Below are 25,854 nucleotides of genomic sequence, written 5' to 3' on the forward strand. Positions count from 1 at the left end.
CTCGCTCTCTCCCCTTCTCTCTCTCTGATAAATAAATAAAATCTTTAAAAAAAAAAAAAGAATGAAAACATGGATACCTTAAGGTACGGTTTGTTTAAAGGGCTTTTGACTGGGGATTGACCACTCAAAGCTTTAGAAGACATTCGTTGACTGCCCTGTTTGGGAAACTTCTCTCCTACCTCAGGGCTGGCCACTGAGATTTTTACTTCTCCTAAGTTGTCATCTTTCCCTTTTCACTGATCTCTCTGCCAGGTTGCAAACATTTGCCCTCATTTGCTGTCTGGCAGAGAAGACAGAGGCTGGGGGGATGGAGAGTCCAGTGCTTGTTATGTGTCCCATATTCGATCAGCTGTGTAATATCTTGTTCTTTCTGTAATTGGCTCCAACCAATTTATCCAGGTCTTCAGTTACTAGTTTCTTCTGTGAATTCTTTCCTTTATCCATGTATCAAAAGCAAAGTAAATTGTGGTACTAGCACAACAGAAAAATGAAAAGAGAAACTATATTTAATGTAAAATTTTGAGGGTTCAGCCTATTGTTCAAGGAGATCAGGATTCCTCTAAGTAAAAAAAAAAAAAAAAAAAGAAAGAAAGAAAGAAAAAGAAAAAAAATCCATGGAACTAGCAAAATAAATAAATAAACAAATAAGGGAAAAAGAAAACAGCTTTCTCTCTTTCTATGTATGTCTAGTGTTTCCATTTACAACAAGATCCTGAAGAATTATTTTTTTTCTGGCTTCTTGCATTCAAATTTTTTTAAATTAATTAATTTATTTTCAGAAAAAACAGAATTCATTATTTTTTCACCACACCCAGTGCTTCATGCAATCCGTGCCCTCTATAATACCCAACACCTGGTACCCCAACCTCCCACCCCCCCCCTCACCACTTCAAACCCCTCAGATTGTTTTTCAGAGTCCATAATCTCTCATGGTTCACCTCCCCTTCCAATTTACCCCAACTCCCTTCTCCTCTCTAACACCCCTTGTCCTCCATGATACTTGTTATGCTCCACAAATAAGTGAAACCATATGATAATTGACTCTCTCTGCTTGACTTATTTCACTCAGCATCATCTCTTCCAGTCCTGTCCATGTTGTTACAAAAGTTGGGTATTCGTCCTTTCTGATGGAGGCATAATACTCCATAGTGTATATGGACCACATCTTCCTTATCCATTCATCCGTTGAAGGGCATCTTGGTTTTTTCCATAGTTTGGTGACCGTGGCCATTGCTGCTATAAACATTGGGGTACAGATAGCCCTTCTTTTCACAACATCTGTATCTTTGGGGTAAATACCCAGGAGTGCAATTGCAGGGTCATAGGGAAGTTCTATTTTTAATTTCTTGAGGAATCTCCACACTGTTCTCCAAAGAGGCTGCACCAACTTGCATTCCCACCAACAGTGTAAGAGGGTTCCCCTTTCTCCACATCTGCTTCAACATATGTTGTTTCCTGTTTTGTTAATTTTGGCCATTCTAACTGGTGTAAGGTGGTATCTCAATGTGGTTTTAATTTGAATCTCCCTGATGGCTAGTGATGATGAACATTTTTTCATGTGTCTGATATCCATTTGTATGTCTTGATGGGAGAAGTGTCTGTTCATATCTTCTGCCCATTTTTTGATATGATTGTCTGTTTCGTGTGTGTTGAGTTTGAGGAGTTCTTTACAGATCCTGGATATCAACCTTTTGTCTGTACTGTCATTTGCAAATATCTTCTCCCATTCCGTGGGTTGCCTCTTTGTTTTCTTGACTGTTTCCTTGGCTGTGCAGAAGCTTTTGATCTTGATGAAGTCCCAAAAGTTCATCTTCACTTTTGTTTCCTTTGCCTTTGGAGACATATCTTGAAAGAAGTTGCTGTGGCTGATATCGAAGTGATTACTGCCTATGTTCTCCTCTAGGATTCTGATGGATTCCTGTCTCACGTTGAGGTTTTTTATCCATTTTGAGTTTATCTTTGTGTACGGTGTCAGAGAATGGTCGAGTTTCATTCTTCTACTTATAGCTGTCCAGTTTTCCCAGCACCATTTATTGAAGAGACTGTCTTTTTTCCACTGTATATTTTTTCCTGTTTTGTCGAATTATTTGACCATAGAGTTGAGGGTCCATATCTGGGCTTTCTACTCTGATCCACTGGTCTATGTGTCTGTTTTTATGCCAGTACCATGCTGTCTTGGTGATCACAGCTTTGTAATAAGGCTTGAAATCAGGTAACGTGATGCCCCCAGCTTTATTTTTGTTTTTCAACATTTCCTTAGCGATTCAGGGTCTCTTCTGATTCCATACAAATTTTAGGATTATTTGCCCCAGCTCTTTGAAGAATACTGGTGGAATTTTGATCGGAATGGCATTAAAAGTATAGATTGCTCTAGGCAGTATAGACATTTTAACAATGTTTATTCTTCTGATCCAAGAGCATGGAATGGTCTTCCATCTTTTTGTGTCTTCTTTAATTTCTTTCATGAGTGTTCTGTAGTTCCTCAAGTACAGATCCTTTACCTCTTTGGTTAGGTTTATTCCCAGGTATCTTATGGTTCTTGGTGCTATAGTAAATGGAATTGATTCTCTAATTTCCCTTTCTGTATTTTCATTTTTAGTGTATAAGAAAGCCACTGATTTCTGCACATTGACTTTGTATCCTGCCACGTTGCTGAATTGCTGTATGAGTTCTAGTAGTTTGGGGGTGGAGTCTTTTGGGTTTTCCATATAAAGAATCATGTCATCTGCGAAGAGAGAGAGTTTGACTTCTTCATTACCAATTTGGATACCTTTTATTTCTCTTTGTTGTCTGATTGCTGTTGCTAGGACTTCTGATACTATGTTGAACAAGAGTGGTGAAAGTGGGCATCCTTGTCTTGTTCCTGATCTCAACGGGAAGGCTGCTTTTTCCCATTGAGCATGATATTTGATGTGGGTCTTTCATAGATAGATTTGATGAGGTTCAGGAATGTTCCCTCTATCCCTATGCTTTGAAGCGTTTTAATCAGGAACGGATGCTGGATTTTGTCAAATGCTTTTTCTACATCAATTGAGAGGACCGTATGGTTCTTCTCTCTTCTCATATTAATTTGTTGTATCATATTGATTGATTTGCGAATGTTGAACCATCCTTGTAGCCCAGGGATGAATCCCACCTGATCATGGTGGATAATCTTTTTAATGTGCTGTTGGATCCTGTTGGCTAGGATCTTGTTGAGAATCTTAGCATCCATATTCATCAGTGATATTGGTCTAAAATTCTCCTTTTTGGTAGGGTCTTTGCCTGGTTTGGGAATCAGGGTAATGCTGGCTTCATAGAAAGAGTCTCGAAGTTTTCCTTCTGAAACTATATTCAATGTAAAATTTTGAGGGTTCAGCCTATCGTCCAAGGAGATCAGGATTCCTCTAAGTAAAAAAAAAGAAAGAAAGAAAGAGAAAGAAAAAAATCCATGGAGCTAGCAAAATAAATAAATAAACAAATAAGGGAAAAAGAGAACAACTTTCTCTCTTTCTATGTATGTCTAGTTTCCATTTTCAACAAGATCCTGAAGAATTTTTAAGCTCTTGTCCCACGGGCTATTCTCTTCTGTTGGAAAACCAATGGATTTCTCCTCATAGAAAGTGTTTTCCTAATATGTATAGTTATCTCCCCCCATATCTAATCCTCCACCAACCCAGACATAGATGAAGCTGCTTTGCTACGTCACCACTGGAGTCCCTGGATTAGCTCAGCTCAGTCAGGACCAAGACTGTCTGCTCCGTGGTCCTCCACTATGCCTTATCTTTCCTCCATCTTGGAACTTTCTAGACCTCAGTATGGAAGTGTGCTGCTGCAGAGCGGAATGGCACTTTGTTTTGTATTCTTTCCTGGAGCATTTGGGCATGGTGTTCTGCACCTGAGCTTCTCTGGGCGAAGATAAGGTGTTTGCTCTCTGATAGTTTCCTCTTCTAGATTTCTTCCTGTCTTAATCATACTGAACAATGTATGAGCCCTAATGGCAGCTTTGCTATGACCCCTGGGTTTCTTTCCACGTCATATCCTCCCAACCCGTCATTTAATGAATTAACCTTTCTTTGGAAGAGATTCCACTTCTAGCTCATTGGCCAGGCTTTTTGTTTCACCTTTCTCCAAATCCTGACTTGACTATAAGACCAAAGTGTATTTTTATGTGATTCCTTTTCTCTTGAAGTCACCAAGGAAGCTCAGTTCTAACAGAAGATGTTCAGAGATGAATATTTCTAAACGTTTTTAACCTTTGGATCTGATGGGGCACCTGGGTGGCTCAGTGGGTTAAGCCTCTGCCTTTAGCTCAGATCATGATCTCAGGGTCCTGGGATGGAGCCCTGCATTGGGATCTCTTCTCAGCAGGGAGCCTGCTTCCCCCTCTCTCTCTTTCTGCCTCTCTGCCTACTTGTAATCTCTGTCTCTCAAATAAATAAATAAAAATCTTAAAAAAAAAATGAAATATTTCCATGAGGTTTGACCCACCTTTGTTTAGGAGATGCTGTTACCCCCGTGTTGCCTGTTTATTGACAAGAGACAGTAATCACAGGTTGAACTGACAGTTTACAACACTTAGCCATAACTCTCATCAAAAATAGTCAGGTGAGACTTTAGAGAACACGTGGGATTGTGTTGGGCGGAGGGGAGGGTTGTTGAAATCCAGAAGCCTCAGCATATATGGCACAAATCCAAAGTTCACTCTAAATCTCACCCTCTAGTGACAGGCTAATGGGTACTCTTACCCCTTGAGACCTAAAATCTGGACTGACATGCAATATAAAGGTTTCTCTTCAAAGACTTTAGAACACAACTATACCATGAAACTCTGCTTATTTTTGCTCATAAGTGGTACTTAGTCACTGTCTGAAATACAAAACTCCCCACAGCTCGGTTATACTAGCAGCTATGTTCAAGCTGCTATAAACTCCCTTGTTTAGAAAGCCCCCATCTTTCACTGTGATGCTTGATCCCAAATAGCAGTCCTTGGTGCTTTTGTTTTTCTCAAGTTGGTTTTCTGCTCTGGGACCCGTGTGATGAAGATTGGAAGGTATCAACATTTGTTCCTTCTACCACACTGGTCCTGATCAGTGGAATAGAAACACAAAGATAGCAGATAAGGCTCAAAGTATTGGCTTTATTAATAGCTGGGAAGCATCCTCGAACCCCAAAATACAGAGCTACTGAGAACTGATGCTTGGTTTAAAGCATGTGCCAGTAGCTTTCTTCTCTTGACTTCTAACTGTGAACTGAACAACAACCAAAAGACTCTAGCGGAGCCTGCCAGGGACTCTGAGGTCTCCTGTAGGGGTCTGCAAACTTGAGTGTGCATCAGAATCACCTGGAGGGCTCCTTGCAACGGATTGGTGGACTCCGCCCCCGGCGTTTTGGAACCACTAGGTCTGTGGCAGGAATGGATAATTTGCATGTCTAACAAGTTCTCAGGTGATGCTGGTGTTGCTGCTTTCGGAGTCCCAGGCTGCAAAAATTACTTTGATTTATTTTGCAGCAGGTGGAGGAGTAAGGCTGATCAACTACCGCCATTGCAGTAGTCTGAGAGAGAGGTTTGAATTACTTTTCCAACGCAATAACCCTGTCCCCCTTCCTGCCCTCCAGAGCACGTGGCCCTGTGGCTATCAGATTTAATTAATTTTGCCCATCCAGATGCTTGCTTTAAATCCTAGTAGGGGAAGCAAATAGTAGGAACGGCGCGAAAACCCAAAAATATACACTCAAGTTGTGTTTTTTTTTTTTAAAGCATTTTTGCTGTTTTTGCGGAAAAGAGAAAGGTGAAGTAAGGGTTTTTCTGTAACAGTTAAGAGTAGTGACCAAAAAACAATTTTGCTTCTTGAGGAATTAGGTCTGGAAGGATCCCAGAAGAATATAAATTTTGGAGGTGCCAAAATGTTTGATTCTCCCTGCTAAGCAAGTAAAAGAGAAAGGTACCTTATTTTCTGGGCAGTAAACAGAACGATGACATTTTGACGGGAACACTGGGCTACTTAACTGTTTTGTGGTGAGTGGATGTTGGGATTCCAGAAGATTATATGAGTTGGTGACCACTGGACTACAGAAAGCTGAGGAAGATTTTTAAAATATTTTTTAAAATTTTTTTGCTTGTGGGTATTATACTGGAATTTATTAGCTGTGTGCTTGGGAGAAGCACTTAATTTTCTTAAGTTCCTGTTTTCTCATCTAAAAAATGGGAATAGCCTTGGTCTGAGGAGGGTGCTTTTGGATATTAAATGAAACAGTGCTTTAAAATGCTGAGTACATTGTTTGGTCTGTAATATATTTTGTCAGTGGCAGCTACTTAATTAAGTAAAAAGTTAATGATCTCTGAGAAGTTAAACACAAAGAGTTATAAAGGGAATGTGTCAGTTTTCTAGTGAGGTTGTTAAAAATTACCTCAAATTTACTGTGTTAAAACAACACACATTTAGTCTTCTAGTTCTTTAGGTTACAAGTCTGAGACCCGTCTTTCCGGGGTAAAAGCAACATGTCAATAGGGCTGTATTCCCTTTTGAAGACTCTAGGGGAGAATCTATTTGCTTTCCACGTCAAACTTTTAGAAGCTGTCTACATTCCTTGGCTAATGGTCTCTTTCTTCCATCTTCAAAGTCAGCAAAAGAGTGTTGCCCTGCTCCTGCTTTTGGTCATTAAATACTTTTTTGGATTCCACTTGTCTTCTTCCTAATGTGATTACACTGGGCCCATGAAAGTGGTTTGGGATTTTTTTTAAGGTCAGCTGATTAATATTCTTAATTTAAACTGTGACTTTACCTGCCTCAAAGTGTAAGGTACTAATTGGTTCTGAGAATAAGATGTCACTATTTTTTTTAGAGATGGGGGTATTATTTTGCTTTCCATAAGAGGGAAAGTTCATTTTCACTGTGTTCCATGAAGATGCATTAGAGGCATGGAATTGTATGCATTTGTTCATTTGCTAGCACATTTTAAGTATTTTAACCTATTTCACCACTGGAAATTAAAAAATATGAGTAAGATTATTTCTTTTTCTTTCTTTTTTTTTTTTTTTAAAGATTTTTAAATTTATTTGACAGAGAACACGAGTAGGCAGAAAGGCAGGTGGGGTGGGGGGAGCAGGCTCCCTGCCAAGCAGAGAGCCCAATGCAGGGCTCGATCCCAGAATCATGACCTGAGCCGAAGGCAGAGGTTTCAACCCACTGAGCCACCCAGGCACCCCATAAGATTATTTCTTATAACAGGTTAGAGTACCCTAGTCGGATATAGATTATACATAAGTGAAATCGTAAAAAAGTGTAATGGAGGACAATGAGGGAGTTGCGCATTCTAGTGAGAATGAATTTGGGAGGACTTCAGGAAAGATTTAACAGGAAAGATGCTTGGGTCTTGGAATTTGTTTATCCATAGTGTAGGGAGGCAAGAAAGCAAAGAATGCAGAGAGAATATAATTACCTAGTGTAATGAAGAGTGCATGGAAAATATAAGTAATTAGGCACACCAAGAACATGGCAAGTGATACGCCTAGAAAGATGGCGAGATTGGATATTCTGATTCCTATTAATCTTCTGCTCTTTTGCTATAACCTTGCATTAGCAGAATTACAACAGTTTGGCTTTACCTTAAAGCCAGTGGAGGACAGTCATGCTAGGTAGGATGAACCCAGATACAGAAACTCTCAGATTCCTTGTGGAGGCTATATCCTGGTGACCTCGATCACTCACCTGTGGCAAATCCTCCAATTACTCCTACGCCAACCCTACAATACTTGTTTTTGTTCCAGAGATAAGATAAAGGAAGCCCTGCCCATGGCCTTGAGGCTTCTCAAGACGGGGGGAAATAGAATTATGGCAATTGTGATAAGTAATGGAAATGAGATGTCCATGGTGCTTGTTTGGCCTTCTCACCTGATGCTTTGTGATCTTCCCCTGTGTGTACTGGTTTTGTGTCCTTAACCCTATCAATGTCTTTGAAAGCGGGGGGTGGGGGGGGTGGGGGGTGGGGGGTGGGCTTTGGCTTAGCAGTTGCTCAGAAAACCAGTACTAACTCTCTTGCTCCTTCATTGGACACAACAATGGGAAATAGCTGCCATGGATGGCTTTGCATGTTCTTTCAAATGAATAATTGTTTAAAGAAACTGTTCTGTCACTCCTCAGTCATGGTAAATCATGGTTTGGATTTTAGGGTCTCTCTTAACACAATCTCTTAAAATGTCCTTTCCTTTTCTTTCCCTAACACCTAACTTTGCAAGTTGCTTTTTGTTTGTACGCCTGTTTTCCCTGAATGATAGCTTTGAGCAGAGTAGAACTTAGCTCGGTTATGCTCTTGTGCTGCCTGGAAAGGGATGTTGGATGTTTTTGTTTGATATTAAAATAAAACACGATCATACCTATGAACTTCCTATTCTACCTACCCATGTTAGAAACTGCTTCCTGGGACGCCTGGGTGGCTCAGTTGGTTAAGCAGCTGCCTTCGGCTCAGGTCATGATCCCAGCGTCCTGGGATCGAGTCCCACATCGGGCTCCTTGCTCAGCAGGGAGCCTGCTTCTCCCTCTGCCTCTGCCTGCCATTCTGTCTGCCTGTGCTCACTCTCTCCCCTTCTCTCTCTCTCTGATAAATAAATAAAATCTTTAAAAAAAAAAAATAAATAAATAAATAAATAAAAGAAACTGCTTCCTTCCTAGACCAGACCTGCATTGAGAATTTTTCTCAAGATAAGGGGTTCATGTTGACATTCTGTTATAATGGACAGGTGGGAGATGGGGCAGACACCATTGGTCTTCATAATTCATTATAAAAAATAACTCTTTGGCGAATACTTATTTCCTACTAGTTGCAATTAACTTCTTATCTCCTAGCATTCATCACACTCAGAGAGGGCTGTGAGACCTGCTCATGCTTCTTCTCCACCTGGTAACCATCAGGTGAAGACTTGAGTGCCCACATAGACTATGCACACAGTCCTTGAGCCTAAAAATAAGCAGTGGTTATCTATCCCACTTTACTCATCTATCCCAAAGTACATACAGAAACTTTGAATTACTCCATGTTTCAGTCTTAATATTGTTTGCAGAAATCTCATTTTCTCCTTTGGATCTGTCATCTAGTGTATCCATGCATTCATGATCTCCTAAGAAAATACCATGAACTGGGTAGTTAAGGAGGCTGGGAAGTCCAAGATCAAGGCACAGGCAGAGTGGGTCTGTGGTCTAAATATACTTCCTGGTTCATTGTGTCTCTGGGGAGCTTTGTGGTTTTTCTAAGAGCAGTAATGTCACTCATGAAGCCTCCACCCAAAGGGCCTAATCTTCTAATATCACCATCTTTGGGGGTGGGTGTGTAGAATTTTAACATACAGATGTTGGAGAGACACATTCATTGCATTGCATTCTTCCTGACCCTTGTCTGTGCCCCATAAGGGCGACCTGTTTGTGTTGCATTGATGTGCTCCCTAGCTCTTCAGCTTCCAGTTTGCTTCAGCAAACAGAACTAGCAGATGGGATGGAGGCAGAAAAATGAAATCCAGGAACTTGCTCCTCTTGCACTCTTCATGTGGAGTTGCTATTAAGATGCCCTTAAAACATAGTTGCCTTCTCTTAACTACTTCCTCAATCTAACACTTCAGTTGGCCCGAAGCGTGAGAAATCTGGCCTGGTACAAGTACTCTGCCGTTATTATGCCCTGTGAATTGTGTTATTCTCATGGCTTCTGTACATACTGCACTTGCATACACATTTGTGTATGGTTCATTAAATTCTTCTTAAACTACCTGACATGAGCATTCCATATGTTTTCTATGAGAGCACTATTAGACAGATCTTCTTACCCTAACTCTCAGTGTACTGTTTTTGAATCTCAACTTGTCAGCCAATATAGAATACAGCAGTTCTATCCAGGTTTTCCTTCCTATGTAATGCAGATCTTGTGGTCCCTCCTCATTTTGGTGTTTTCTCCTAATTCTGTTATCCCTCATAACTCCAGTCCTACAACCATTTAGGTACATGAAGGATTTGATTCTGTCTCCTGTCTTCTGAACATTACTGGACAAAAGCAAACAATCAGACGGATTGTGTCCCTAAAAGTTCATGGTCCTGTATTGTTGCTGGACTTTCAATAACTTTCCAGTTATAGTTCTCGTTGTGGATATTGGAAATGCAAACATTTGTACTGCTGTGTTCTTTTTTCCCTGATTTGAATTGATAACCCACTAGCTAATTTAACAGAAAAAGCTATCTTTGAATTAACAATTCCCTAGGCTCCTCTCTGTGTCTCTTGAAATTCTTCCTTCTTAAAGTTTTGGTGGTTGCAAGGAAGATTTTGGAAAATAACAGAGAACCAAACCCAAAGTGGTTGAAGCAGAAGGTTATTTATGGAATTAAATGTGAGACTTTGAAACTGAGGTGGAAGGCTGACTTAGGTGTGTAGACTTCATTATGAAATGGACTTCATTTAACCCATCCGCTCATGCTCATTTCTAATGAGAACAATAGATTCTATTCTTCTGGTAACAACCAAGCAGAAGTTCTGGACCTGCCTCTAGTGAGCTTCATTTGGGGGAACTACCCATTCCTGAACCCATCTACCTCATCAGTTTAAGTACAAATTAGTTTAAATCATTTAGTACCTGATCTCAGATCTGAAGATTGGTTCAGATACCCACAAGACTTGTGTTGAAAAATGTTAATACCTGGTTCAATCGAATGAATTTCTAAGCTAGTGGCATAGGCGGTCTTAGGTCTAGTCAGTGAAGACTGAAGCAGAGTTCCTGGCTCAGGAGCTAGGCGGTGGGGGTACTATTTACACAGGTTCTGACCTGGACACTGAGGAACACATTTCAGATTTCCCAGACTAGCACAGTAGGGTAGGGTAGGGTCATTCTCAGTACCTAACCTGAATCCCTGATTTTGCTTAGCTAAACTGTCCTAAAGTTTTCCTCAGCCATATTTAACTGCAAGGAGTAACATGAACATTTCCTGAAGAAAAACAAATCTAATAATATTGTATCCAAGGTACTTCCTAGATAAAGTGTTCCACAATTTAATGATTTCACTGATGGAAATTACACCAAAAGAAATTGTACTGTATGATATTATTAAGCTATTTATTTCCTTTAGTACTTTTTGTTCCAACCTAATCAGTCAGACAAGATAAAATATGGTTATTAGAGTTAGGCCAACAAAGAATCTAGTTTTTCTGGGGCTGTCTAGTTAGACTCCATTTACTGTGCAGCGTCGCTGAAAATTCAATCAGAAGTCAGATGAGTCTCGATGGTTTGTTTCATTCTTTCTTATAAGATCATACATTAAGATTGGCAAAGAGAACATAGGTAAGCTGTGTCAGAACTCCTGGGTTTTTGTGCGATATGCCACAGACATTTTCGAGGGAAACAGGGAGTTCTTAAATTCATGTGTAAGTACTAAACAAACAAAGACCTTGTGCTTCATCAGATGTCAAACATTTAATAAACGTTTTTAGTATAGTGAGGAGTTTCTGAGCTACTGCATATGCTTTTGCCTCTTAGATACTTAGTAGAGAGATATTTTCTTAGTAGAGAAAAAGCTTAATTACAAGAACTGTATTATAATTAAGTTCTCCATCTAATTCTGAGTCAGTTACCTAATTTCCCATTTACTTGGGTTTTTGGCTTGGTTTACAGTATGCAAATGAAGAAAGAGAAAGTGAAATCCTTAACGATGCAATTTACCTTTTCTTCCAAAGCTTGGTTAGAGGGGAACTAAGTTTTAAGAAACGGCCAGATTGTGTATTTTTCCCCTCAGTCGGGTACATCACAGTTACACATATTTCTAAGTACAAAAATAGGGTGAAGAATAGATGACCAAGGACCAAATCTTGGCTTTGAGTGTTGGCATGACCACTTATTGTGAAATCTTGAAAAATTTTACCTTTCTGGAGTTGAGTTTCCTGATTAATGAATGTTAATTCTTTGGGTTATTATGTATGGATGATAAAGTAAAATAATCATGTGTAATACATTAAATAATTTGTGGTGGTCAGAGTAAGATTTTAATTCTAGTTTGAGATTATTTCTTTTTCTTCCAAATGACATTTCCAATATAAGGAAGTAAATCAATTGTGTACTTAATGTTTTATGGATTCAAATGCTCAGGGGGGAAAAAAAGAAAAGCTGTTTTGAAAATACCTTTATTCCAGGACAGTTTGTTCCCTCTTTAACAAAGAGATTATTATTATTTTTTTTAAATAGTAACAATACAGCTTAGCTTCCAGTTTGCAATCCCTTACCTCATTTTGAAAACACTTTTGCGGCCAAGTGAGAAATAGGGGATCTGAATTAACATTCCGTGTTCGCTCGCAACACAAACTGAACTATTTCCTCGTGTAAGTCTTCAGGGTCATTCTTGGCAACTGGCATTATTCAGGTAATGAGACAAGAAAACTATGTTTAAATACTGGAAAAAATGTAAGCTTGACAGCCTTGCTTCTTACCTTCTCGGAAATCCTAATCACTTCAGAGAGATGCTTTCGTTTACATATTTTAAAGAGAGCTCCGTTTATGAGCAGTCCTGATGGAAATGTTGATTAATCACATTCTTGGAGTGAACAGATTGTTCTGTGATAAGAGAAAATGGATCCTTCTTTTTCCAAGCAAAAGGTGAATTTGATTTGACAGATAGTTACTTGATAGATCTTGGTGCAGTTGTCCCCACGGCAGAGATGATTTGCGTCAGTTAACACGGAAGCAGCCGGCTTGGCTTCCAAGCCTGGCAGCTACTGCTGTTAACACCTGTATACCTACCTTTGTTATGAATCTTAGAGAGACCCTGTTCCCTTGTCCCCAGATTGCTTTTATTCCACGAAGCGTTTTTATGATTATATATTTATTACTACCGTAGTGATCATGGAGAAGACTGGTTTGGAACTGGGCCTCCCCACATTCCAGCTGTGCAGCTTGGCCTTTGGGCAAGTGTCTCCTATTCCCTGTGCTCATAAATGTTCTCTAGGTTCACACTTCACGAAGCAGTAAGGACCTTGAGACTTTCTGTGAGGAATAGATTAAATATGTGCAAAACACCTGACAGAATTATTAGTGCTACAGGCGAATATTAAAGTAGGGGTAGTCTGTATCTCTCCAGCTACTGGGTGTAGAGTGGGATAGAGGTATGGGGTTGTACCATAAAAGTGAGAGAGCAGAGTATTGGGGGAAGGGAAGGGTTTTCATCACCATAAAGTTTATGAGACTGGGAAAATTTTGGATCTTCGCTGATCTCTTGGAATGCCCTCAAATTCATTCATTTAACATAGATATGTTTATTCATTAATTTAACATACAAATAGAGAGCACTTTTTAAAAAAGATTTTATTTATTTGAAAGAGCACGAGCACAAGCAGGCAAAGGGGCAGAGGGAGAGGGAGAAGGCTCTCCGCTAGACTGCTCTCCCTAGAAATTTTTGAATGTGTTTCCATATATATATATATATATATATATATATATATATAAAGTTTTAGCTTCATTGGAAAGCCTATGTCAAATACAAACACTGTTTCAGGGACTGTATAATGCTCTGATAAAAACCATTGCTTTTTGGGCAGGTCTATGTAACAGAACAGGAATTGTTGTAATCCCATCTCTAACAGTGAGAGTTCTTAGAAGAAACAGAACAGTAGGATCCTTTCCCTCTTTTACCTTAGTTATCTATAGAGAATAAACTTAGTTTCTCTAGCAAGGTATTACACATATCTATATACAATACAAAGTGTCTCTCTGTTTAGGTATTTCTTGATAATAATTACTGGTGTTAATTACTGAGGTCAACTACTATTATCACTTAATATTATCTATCATGACTAAGATGGTGGGTGCTAGCAAGTGTGAAATTTAAAGGAATGGCCAACCGGCAGGCTAGAAATTCAGAAAGAGGTGATCCTATAGTCTTGAGATGGAAACGCGCAGGTAGAAGAGCAGGATGGGAAGTTCAGTAGCGTTTTTCTGTTGTGGTGGTGCAAAATTGCTTTTTCTTTAAGAAATCTCAATCTTTTTTTTTTTTTTTAAGATTTTATTTATTTATTTGACAGGCAGAGATCACAAGTAGGCAGAGAGGCAGACAGAGAGAGAGGTGGAAGCAGGCTCCCTGCTGAGCAGAGAGCCCGATGCGGGGCTCGATCCAAGGAACCTGGGATCATGACCTGAGCTGAAAGCAGTGGCTTAACCCACTGAACCACCCAGGCGCCCCAAGAAATCTCAATCTTTACTCTTAAGGTGTTCAAGTGCTACCATGAGACCCTCCAACATTATAGAGGGTAATCTGCTTTAAAGGGAACAGATTGTAGATGTTGAGGATGTACGTGGTTAGCTTCACAGCGACACCTAGACTCGTGTTTGACCAAACAATGAGGTGTGATAGCTTAGCCAGGTACATATAGAAAGTCATCATACTGGGGAAGAGTGTGTGTGTGTGTGTGTGTGTGTGTGTGTGTGTGTGTGTGTGTTAGGGTCACCAGCACTTGGCTAAGTGTTGTAGTCTGCTGTCTTAAGTTATTCAAGGTAGCTTGAACACCTTCCACAGTCAGGTGAGATTGTGAGGGGAAGGGGACTCAAAGGAAAAAGCATAATGCTTGGTGCTCAAATTCATGGGGCTGATAGTCTGTAGTTGTTAATTGGATGAGGAGGGCAGAGGGGAAAATGGGGAGGAAGCCTGGAAAAGCCTCCTTTGATTCTTTCACAGGTGCTTCTGGAATCTCGTTATCTTTAGCTCAGCTCAAACCAGATCCCCTTCCGGGATTGAACAGTCCTCCCACAAATGTGTCCTTATTCCTGTCAAGTGAAGGCATTTCCTGCAAGTGAGCATACTGAACTCCACCATTATGCCAGATTGATGGTTACATCCCCCTTGGCAACTGCAAGGGCTGCTTCATTCCCAGGAAATCACTTGCTGATATGAACCACGTCTGAGCTGTAGCTGGTCCTTTGGAGGGAGGGTAATACATGGGAATTAGTTGCTCTCCATTTCTAACTATCATCTTGAGACATCCTTCACAAGGGGATCATTCCAGTACTGTCCTTTTGAAATTAGAGCCTAATAGACTGCCATCTGTAACCTGTTAGGAGTCTCCTGACCATATGCTGAATGGACTCATGGCCTTTTCTCTGGGGATACATGTTCTTGAAAGAAAGTAAGTACTGGCCATCCAAGCCCTACAGCAAAAATGTTGTGAGATACTAGGTGGTGTTGGTGGCTGCTAGCATCTCAGATAGAGTAGTTAGAATGATCATCTGTCGCATTACAGGTTCATTTGGGGCCAGTGTATAGTGCCTTAATTTCCTTAGTCATTTTTTTCATAGGCAGAATACTGTAGGAGACCAGAAGCCTGTGCATACATTTAAAAGTTTTTCCAAAACAAAAGCCTATCTCTGCAGGATAAGGAATAGAGTTCAGACAATGGTATGTGGACGTTGTTCTGCCTATATGAACTATCTATCTGCAAAGATGTAAGGAAAATAATGCAATTGATTATTGGGAGTGAGAAGTCTCATTAAAATTATCCCTCCTCCTCCCTTGAGGAACTATTATCAGTAATTATCAGTAATTATTATCAGTTGCATGGACTGGCTTTGGAATAGGATACTTGGATGAAGGGCCCACAGTAAAATCATCCTTTCCCTGCAGAGGTGCAGCTGTGGTCTTATTAGGGATGAGAAGCCACTGATGGGGTACCAGGGTCCTGCCCCTCATGAGACATGGCGCCATGGCATGACAGTATGGAGGGCCACTGCCTGCCCACATGCTCTCCAAGGATGGGGTCATGGTATTGGCTTTGGAGGCAGATTGAAAGACGGCTTTTGTGAACACTTCCTGGGACCATCAAATAGCCTTACCATGTCATCTTGAAATGGGATCAAGTTCAGAGGTGATGAAAATGAAGTCCAGGTTCTATTTCAAACTATGGCGTATACACAAGAGTTCTGGTCGAGTTCCAGCAGAAAGCTTGAATCAAAGTGTTTCTTCTTGCTTGCTTGATTTTATTTATTTATTTCTTGGTCCTCCTTCTTGAGGAACTTAGGGGGAAGAGAGCTGCTCCAGGGATGCAGGTGGAGGCTATGTCCTGATTGGGCACAGCTCCCCTCCTGTGGAAAGTACCTTGCAATGAATTGTGTGGCTTCGAAATCTGACGACCATTTAAAAATTAATCATTAGGCCATCGGAGTCTTGACTTTGTTTAAACTTGACTTTGTTAAAACTTGAAGGGTAGGGGTGGTGGGTGGCTCAGTGGGTTAAAGCCTCTGCCTTCGACTCAGGTCATGATCCCAGGGTCCTGGGATCGAGCCCCACGTCGGACTCTCTGCTTCGCAGGGAGCCTGCTTCCTCCTCTCTCTCTGCCTGCCTCTCTGCCTACTTGTGATGTCTGTCAAGTAAATAAATCAAATATTTTTTTTAAAAAACTGGAAGGGTAAAAAAGCAACAAGAGAACATTTTGTTCATTGGCAGATCTGTTATCTTTGAGACACAGGCAAACGTGCTTTCCTTGGTCTACCTCATCTTTTCAGTACAATGACTTATTCTGACATTGTCAGACTAATCAAAGGATCTGATCAACAAATGTTATTAACTCTACCCTCGTTGGAGAGACAGCTTGATAGAAGAGTTATCAGGGCTTTGTCTCACGAGGCTGGGCTTTTACCATCTCATTGAGTCCTTGACTAATACACCTGTACTTAGAGCTGATGCTGAAGTTTAGAAAGGAAAACTTGGATTCTTGGAAGATTGATTTCCGGGAGTGGGGGGGGTGTGATTGAGTAGGACCTCAGTTAACTTTATGAGTGCTTTCCAAGGGCAGTAGCTATATGACAGTGGTCATTTCAAGGCCCCATATCCATAGCATATAGCTAAGTGACGTGAATGGTACCAATGTTCTAAAAGAAAAGAGGGAGGAATTTTCAATACTGAGTTTTAAGGTTTCTATACTTGTCAGGCAGTATGGGGTTACTTGAAAGTGAACTTAGTTTAAAATGTGCATTTAAATTCTAAGGTAGCCATTTTAAATAGTTTAATTTGTGTATCAAAACAGGAGGGAAAAATGGATCACATAAAATGCTCAATTAAAACCAAAGAAGGTAAAAAAGGCAGAAAATAAAAGATGAAAATAAACGATTTGCTGACAGGAGATACAGGCATAGGGGACCATTCAGACTTCACTTCAGTTAAGTGGCTGAACTTTGAGGGCTTCTCTGGGTGATAACCTAAATACTAATATGTGCATGAGTGCGAATTCCCACATGAAAGGCCTTATTTTTCTTGGTTTACTTTCTTTATATAAGAGTCCTCTTTTTTTTTTTCTCTCAGAGGTAACCTCTAATTTGACTGCAATGCAGTCATGGGCTGACTCGAACATATAGGTGTTTAAGTCTGATTTCGCATTCTATTCTTCACCCTCTGCGCTGGCTCCTAGATTTCCAAGAGGTAGTGTTTCTGGTTCCCAAGTAGAAGTAAGATAGAGAATTGGGTTTGAGGATGCATGAAACATTAGCCCCTATACCAACAAGTTACTTTTACTCTGTTAGGTTCAAAGGATCTCTCCAGCCAAATGTACCAGAGGTCAGGAGACTTCTCTTTTCACCTCCACTTTCCTCAGAGAGGAGGATTCTGGGAGTAAACTTTGAAGCACCAGGGCATGCCCGGCTTTTCCACCATTTTGAGCCTCCCCATGTGTGTTTTAGGCTGCTGTTTGCTCTACTCCCCTCATCATGCCCCATGACTGCTGCATTCCATCCTCTAGAATTTTACTGTCGTTGCTTAACTTCTGTGGACTCAACTCTCCCCAACTTTGTTTAGTTTCTAGAACTGGCCCTTTTGTCTCTCTCATTTCAATTATTCTTGAGAGATTTGAAGCTCCGTGTTGAGAGGAACTTTGTCTGTTTTGTTCAGCTATATACCCAGAAACTAAAATGCTCTCCACAGGGGTGCCTGGATGGCTTAGTCAGTTAAGCATCTGCCTTCAACTCCGGTCATGATCTCAGGGTCTTGAGATCAAGTACTACATCAGGCTCCAGCGCCCTAGTTCTAGGGGTCTAAGAGAACATAAATGGTAATCATCTAGCATTTTAACATACAGTGCACAATGGAAAGAACCAATACAAGTAACTGGATCATCCCATCTCATTGTAATCCAAATTTATTCGGGACATCTGTCTTATTCTGACAATGTGATTTATTTAATTCTAATAGAACTCATTTCTTAACATTAAAATCATCAGTGCTAAGCATTTTCACTCTATGTAGTTACAATAAAATCAGTCACTACATTTAAAAAAATGACACTTAGAGGTTTGTCTTCTGAAATAATGTACTACACTTAAGACTGTATTAATGTCATAAGCCATTTATTTTCCAGACAAAGAGTGCGATATAAGTGGTTACTTTTGCCAGCCTACATGCCCAGAATGCTCTATGATAGGGCTTTGGAGTTCTATGTTCTGCATTTTTTAGATGCTTCTATTAGAAAAAGAATTAGCATAGAAATTGAGGGTATGATTTTAAGTAATGCATTGCCAATTATTGGCATTATGAATATGGGGCCGATTATTTTACTTCTCTATCATTTTCTTTCCTATAAAATGAGGATTAACACAGTGCCTCGGGGATGACTGAGTCAAATGAAATCAACGTCAGTCACTGAACTCTGGTCTGACTGAGGAAATAGCCAATAAATATTAACTTCCTATTGGACCAGTGGGTGTTTATTTAGTGCCCGCTGTGTACTAGACAATGATGCAAGCCTTCTGCACTTCATCTTCATACTAACTTTGAGCTTTTTAACACTTACTTCCCTTTTACTGATGACAATGTTAACACATGTGGAGGTTAAGTGACATCGCAGAGTCATACAACTAGTTAGCATGAAGGGGAATGTCCTTTCCAGCAGTGCCGGCTGCTCACATCAAGGTCTAGGTAATGCCTGACTTGTTCAATTTCTGAAAACCCAACACAAACCTATGATCCTTGTGGACCCTCCTTCTATCTTCACTTAATAATGTATGTTATTTAAGCTTCAGTCTGGGCCAACTACTCTTACAAAACAAACTGCAGAGATAAGGCCTGCCTATCTCCACACTCTACCCCTGCCTCCTGTCTGTCCTGAACAGAGAAGGCAGAGATGTCACGTGGCCAGAGAACTGGGGCGTCCATCTTTTCTACCTCAGATTTTCTATTTTTATTTAGAAGCTGTGGAAATAAGGGCTGTTGGTTATGTTCAAGGGGAGATTTTTTTCTAAGGGAACAATGAATCTTAGAATCTGCATCCTTTGAATAAAGTAGGTGTCAAATCCACTTCTTGGATTCTAAGAGTGTCTTCTCTTCCACCTATGACCTATGTGAACTGCAACTGATAGTTTTCTTATCTATAAAATTGACAAAATGTACCTTTACTATTTTGAGATTATCTTAAGGGTCAAATGAAAACAATTTTGTTGGAAACTCCTAAGTGCTCTAGTTGTAAGGTGGTGTCATCACAGTGAGTATTTATGCAAAGCAACATTAAATCAAAACTAGAAACCTTCCAGATCATGATACCTAAACCACCTCTAACTTTTTCACAAAATCTCGAAGAGGGCAAAATGCAAAGCCTGTTAGTGTAGAACTAACTGCCACTAGAGTACAGGATTCCATGAAAGCTGATGATTGATACTAATTTAAATATTTAGTAAGGTTAACTTCTTTTTGAAATATGTCAAGAAAATAACATAAAATTAAAGTGCCTTTTTAAAAAATATATTACAATGTTATCACACTCCACTAGTTACAGAAAGCAGATTACATTTTTTAAAAAAAATTATTTATTTATTTATTTGAGAGCTAGAGAGCACAAGCAGAGGGAGCAGCAGAGGGAGAGGGAGAAGCAGGCTTCCTGCTGAGCAGGGAGCCCAATGTAGGGCTTGATCCCAGAACCTTGGAATCATGACCTGAGATGAGGGCAGATGCTTAACCGACTGAACCACCACCCAGGAGCCTCCGGACTACCACATTCTTTTTTTTTTTTTTTTAATATTTTTAAAAATTTATTTGATAGATCACAAGTAGGCAGAGAAGCAGGCAGAGAGAGAGCGGGGAGGAAGCAGGCTCCCTGCTGAGCAGAGAGCCCAATGAGGGGCTTGATCCCAGGACTCTGGAATCATGACCTGAGCTGAAGGCAGAGGCTTAACCCACTGAACCACCCAGGCACCCCCAGACTACACATTCTTAATGTGGTTACCATTCTTTACCAAGGAGGTCATTTTGTGGAAAACAAAAATAAAACAAAACACAAAACAATATAAACAATCAAGAAAATTCAGTTTAATCAAGCTAAGGGAAGCGGTGCATGGGTGACTCAGTCAGTTAAGGGTCTGACTCTTGATTTTGGCTTAAGTCATGATCTCAGGATCCTGGGATGGAGCCCTGTATTGGGCTCAGTGCTCAGTGGGAAGGAAGTCTGCTTGAGATTCTCTCTCTCAATCACCCTCTGCTCCCCCTGCCCCATGCTCACTCTCTCTAAAATAAATAAATGTTAAGAAAAAGTTAAGGGGGAGGCATGGATGAACTTGGGAAAACAGGGCAATGCGGAACTAGGAGGGCACTTGCTGTTCCTATGCTTTTTAACACTATGAAAGGAACAGTCATTCCCAGGGTCGGGAAATATTTCAGAGATCACTGCTATTCAGTATTTCAGCAAGTGGCACAGATGATAATTCAAGCATTATGATTTTCAGTTATCATAAATGAAAAAGTCCATTCAGTTACACAAAGAGCACCAAGGAAGCCAATGAAGTTGAAACCAAAATAGGGTTTTCAAATACCTCCAAGCTTGTTCTTGCCTGAAAACTTACATCAAAAGTTACGTGAAAAGCTTAAGTTTAAAGTCGTAGATCAAAAATGCACAAGTGGACTTGCTTCATCTTGTCTCTGATCATAAGGGGTGTGGGCAATAAGGAAAGGTATCAGGTTGCAGGACTTGTTTCTGTTTATCCGGCAGTGAGAACTAAAACTCCCATCACCTTCCCCAAACCATGTGCCACGTGCCTGCTCATCCTTGTAAATTCCAAAGCTTAGGTTATGAGCTATTCTCAGAATTGATTAGGTATTAAGACAATCTTGGCGGCACAAGTAGGAACAATGCCATCTGTGGAAGCACTCAGTCCTATTTCACGCACTATTTAAAGCATGCACGCGGCATATCTGCAACATCTGGACATTCTTCTTCCTCTGTCATCAATTAATGGTAATCTAGTGTCTTTTATAGGCTCACCTCTGTATTAAGCACTGGGTGGAATAAAGGCCACGATAGAGGACCTGTCCCTCAGACACTTGATAACTGCATAGGAAGATGACAAAACAGCAGTGAACCATTCAAGACACAATACACTAAAAATGTGAAGGAATGTATTCAGAACCACAATGTGGGTGTTCTGAAGAGACCAAAATCTGTAATAGCTGGAGAAGTCAAAGAAGGAAAGGGATAGAAGTCAGTCAGTTGGATCTACATAAAAGAACAAAATGTATCAAAAAAGAAATGAAGATAAAATATGGTAGTTTCTTGGGACGCCTGGGTGGCTCAGCTGGTTAAGCGACTGCCTTTGGCTCAGGTCATGATCCCAGCATCCTGGAGTCAAGTTCCACATCGGGCTCCTTGCTCAGCAGGGAGCCTGCTTCTCCCTCTGCTTCTGCCTGCCATTCTGTCTGCCTGTGCTCACGCTTTTTCTCTCTCTCTCTCTGACAAATAAATAAATAGAAACTTTAAAAGATATGGTAGTTTCTTATCCCCAATTGATATAAAAGTGAACTGCTTAATATAGAGGACCTCCAACCTACAAAGACTCAACTTTATGATGGTCCTAAAGCAATACACATTTCGTAGAAATCCTATCTCTAACTTTGGATTGTGATCCCCCCCCCCCCGCCCCCTCAAGCTAGCATAGGCAGTATGGTCCTTTCTCATGATGTGGGGCAGACATATCATCATGATGGTAAACAACCGATTCGCTTGTAACACTTCTGTACCCATGACCATTCACGGTGTTTTTCACTTTCTGTGAGAATTGAATAAATTACATGAGAGATTTGGCACATTGTGATAAAACAGGCTCTGTGTTACCTGACTCTGCCCAACTGCAGACTGCTCTAAGTGTTCTAAGCACACCTAAGGTCGGTCATGTGAACAGCTGTCTGTGAGGTAGATGCTTCGTCTCTGGCGTCTTGATTATCCTAAACTTCTCTCTACATGTTTGTCATGATCATCTGTTTCCGTTTCATTAAGTATCTGTTGATGGCCTTTTGCACTTTGGCCAATTATTTCCCTCCTTTGAGAAAGGTTTTTTGTTGTTGTTGTTTGTTTATCTTATTAAAAGAATCTGATAGCATAATTAGGAAGTTTTCTCCAACAGCCACTGGAAATAATAACTGGAAGTTGGGACAGGTTGAAATGAGTGGCCACGTGAGAGGTCATAGCTATGATGAGAACATTATGACTAGTTACCTGAACTCACACCCTAGAGCTGACAGAAAAATCCAAATAATCACACTCAAGAGTGCTGGGAGCAGTTACACTTGAGTCCTGTTGTAGAGGTAAAGGATTTACATATAATAAAGGCCATAGTCTCTGGGTGAAGTGAGTGTATGTGCTGCTCTGTGCCTTATCTTTGTTTAAAAATAGTATTTAGTCTCTAATCCAGCTCTCAGTTTCTGAAAAAAAATCTATTACTTTTTGACATATATAATATGCTCAGGTATGTATCTAGACCCTTACTCATCTAAATATTAATATTTGGTCAACAAACATAGTTGAACTTCCCACCATTGGCTCTCCAAGGTTAGGCTGTAGTTGAGAATCTTTTTGAATTTTATGTTCTCACAAAAGTGCTGAATACTTTCTCTGGCTGAAGTGCTTTGAACTAACCTTGTGCCTTTGATCTCACAGTCTTACCTTGTCCTCAGTGTATTTTCTCATTTAGACACATGGCTGCCTTAGGAAATGGAAGGAGTAGAATCGCAGCAATCCTTTGTAGATAAGGACTTGGAATGTAGAAAATTTGAAACCCAATGAAATATGCTGGGAGGGATGGCATTAGAAACTAGGGTTCCTATACAGTGATGAAGATGGACTGGAATGTGTTGTGTATACCAGGCAAGCCGACTTCCCTTGGTTCCAGCGCACATTGAGGGTCTCTTGGGCCGGCAGAAATGTGAAAGTTACTCTAATCATTCATAAACGTTCATTTTGGAATTCCTGAACTCATTTGGTCTACGATTGCATGCAGACTGTGGGCATTTTAAGGCTTTCAATACCATAATGACCCAGGCCTTTTCTGATCCCAAAACGGTAAATTAAGATTATCCTTGGAGAGTCAGTACCTGTCATAGTGAGCCATGCCTGCCTATGGAATGACAATCACCTTCCTTCAGAAAAAATGTTCTGGTTTTTGACCGCATACTGATTATTCTCAAACTACTTAGTGATTCTTGATCATGGTACCGCTAACCTTTCACAGCAGTAAAATCATGATGTCTTCTAGGAACCCTGTTCAATTACAGATTAACCTTCTGTGTCTTTAGTATCTTCATATTACTCATGGTGCTAGTAAATATTTAAAACTAGCTCTCTGGAAAAAAACGTGTATATGCACACAAGTTTTTGATACATTTTACTAATATAAATAGTGTGTAGCACACGGTTTACAAATAATGATACTCTTTATTATAAATTCTTATAATAAGAATAAATTATTATTTTAAATTCTTACATATAACTTCTTATATATAAATTCTTATATATATAATTCTATTATAAATTCTTACAAATTTTAAAGATTTGCATAGAACATTTTTTTTTCTTGGCTGAACTCTTGTTACTGATAAACAATGACTACAAACGGTTGTAGTTCCAACAGAAATGTTAGTTAATACTTTCATTTAGATTGATGAGGAAGGCAAAGCGAAAGCATGAAAGTAAATGTCAGATTCAGGCTTAATTTGCAATGACGTGAATGACTTCTTTGCCAAATCAGATTGTGGTTTCAAACACGAAGAGAGTATTTTCCCCAATCTTTCTTTGTGCTACTCACCATGAAATGGCTGCAGATGTATAGCCATTGACATTTCTTACACATTGGTAGTTTAATCTACATTATTTTCTCCATTATTTTTTTAAGTCTAAACAAGGATCTGGCAATCTTTTTCTTAAAGAGCCAGGTGGTAAACATTTCAAATTTAATAGCATATGGTTTCTCTTAAAGTTACTCAACACTGTCCTTCTGGTGGAGCCACAGACGATGCTGTTGGCTGTATTCCAGTAAAACTTTATTTACAGCAGTAGGCAACAAGTGGAAAATAGTTTGTTTAAACAAGTAACAAAACAATAAACTGAATCCTGACCTGTAACATTTACCTTTCCATAGTGTAAAAACTCCATCATGGTCCATTTCAAGTTGCTAAAACAATGTCACTGAATGGGGAGTTGGGAAGGGATGGGAAGTAGCACTCCATGATGTAATATTTCAAAATAAGTGGGAATAGGGGTACTTGGGGGACTCAGTTGAGTGTCTGCCTTTGGCTCTGGTCATGATCTTGGGGTCTTGGGATTGAGTTCTGCGTCAGGGTCCCTGCTTCTCCCTTTACCTGCTGCTCCCCCTGCTTGTACTCATGCTCCCTCACTCTCTCTCTGACAAATTAATAAAATCTTTAAAAAAAAAATTAGGTGAGACTAACCTCAAGAGTATAGGTAATAAAATGCAGTACAGTCACGAGAAAATGAGGGATTTTGAGTTTGTGTTGACTTTGGTTTTAATATCATTGCCTTAATTGTAAGCTCACATAGTGAAACCTCCATTGAACACAGGCTTCGCTATCAGCCCTGAAAATTTCTGAACATCGCGCAGCTGCTTCTTGTGAGCTAGTGTGAGCTGTTGCTACCACACCTTTTCTCTCGCACTTTCCCATTGCAGTTTCATTCTCTTTACCATAGAACTGGGAAGCAGGACCCATAAATTCATTCCATGGATATTTTATTAGCTGCCATTGTGCAGACATTCTCTTGTCATTCTCTTGACTCCCCATTGCCACTTTTAGTTGAATTATTTTCAGCTTTTCTGTAAAAAGCCTGACCCTTTGAAAATGGGCCTTGCTCTGACCAGTGCACCCCTCTATGAATGTGACATGCATATGACTTCAGCTGTGGATGATTCCATTAGCATTCCAAATAATTTCTTTAATTCCTATTTTCTTTGCCATTATTCTAACAATCCATGTCCCTATGTGTTTCCTAAACTTATCCCCACGAAGAGTTCACTCTCTTGAACTTTGATACCTTCCTTTGTGACTTAAGCCATAAAATTAGGTATTATCTTCGTAAACTTAGGATGCCTAATTTTCAAGCACACTGAAATGGGACGTGCTTGACATTTTCCTTGCATCCGCCTGTTGGGATTCGTTTTCTTACATACCATGGGCTACCGGCGTCCTTGTAAGCAGTCTCTCCAGTGTTTGTTAGGTGTCATCCTCTTGATCTACAGCCAGACTTGGAAGAACGCAGTCTTGGCTTTCTATAGCCATTTCCCCCCCCTTCCTTTCTACCTCTGCTGTTGATCACAAGTGCTTTGGGATATAAAAATTTATACACTTCCTGTTTTATTACCCCATTCCATTTTCCTTCCTCATTGTTTATTGCAATTCACTGAGTTTCCTGTTTCATACAGCTTACATTCCAACCCTGAACCTCTGTTGTCAAGCAAGTGATTCCATCCCTACCTCTCAGTTTCATGCAGGCAAGCTTGCCATCCTAGCTCAGGGCCTGGTGAGTGGAGCCGCTGTAATAGCCCGAGTCCGTTCTCTAAAACCATCGTCAACAGCGGACCCACCTACTTCTGGGGAGAGCTGAAGACTGAAT

At 40.1% G+C, this 25,854-nt stretch overlaps 1 long non-coding RNA gene across 1 annotated transcript in view; it reads left to right on the forward strand.

The window, feature by feature from the left end:
- The first annotated feature begins 11,203 nt into the window (after positions 1–11,203).
- The window catches only part of LOC309860718, a 347,454-nt gene continuing 332,803 nt past the window's right edge, over positions 11,204–25,854 (forward strand). The window contains exon 1 of the long non-coding RNA XR_014309553.1: positions 11,204–11,293. This is a non-coding gene — a long non-coding RNA (uncharacterized lncRNA). The remainder of the gene's footprint in view (positions 11,294–25,854) is intronic.

This window comes from Mustela nivalis (assembly GCF_964662115.1).
Source record: "Mustela nivalis genome assembly, chromosome: 3".
Lineage (NCBI taxonomy): Eukaryota > Metazoa > Chordata > Mammalia > Carnivora > Mustelidae > Mustela > Mustela nivalis.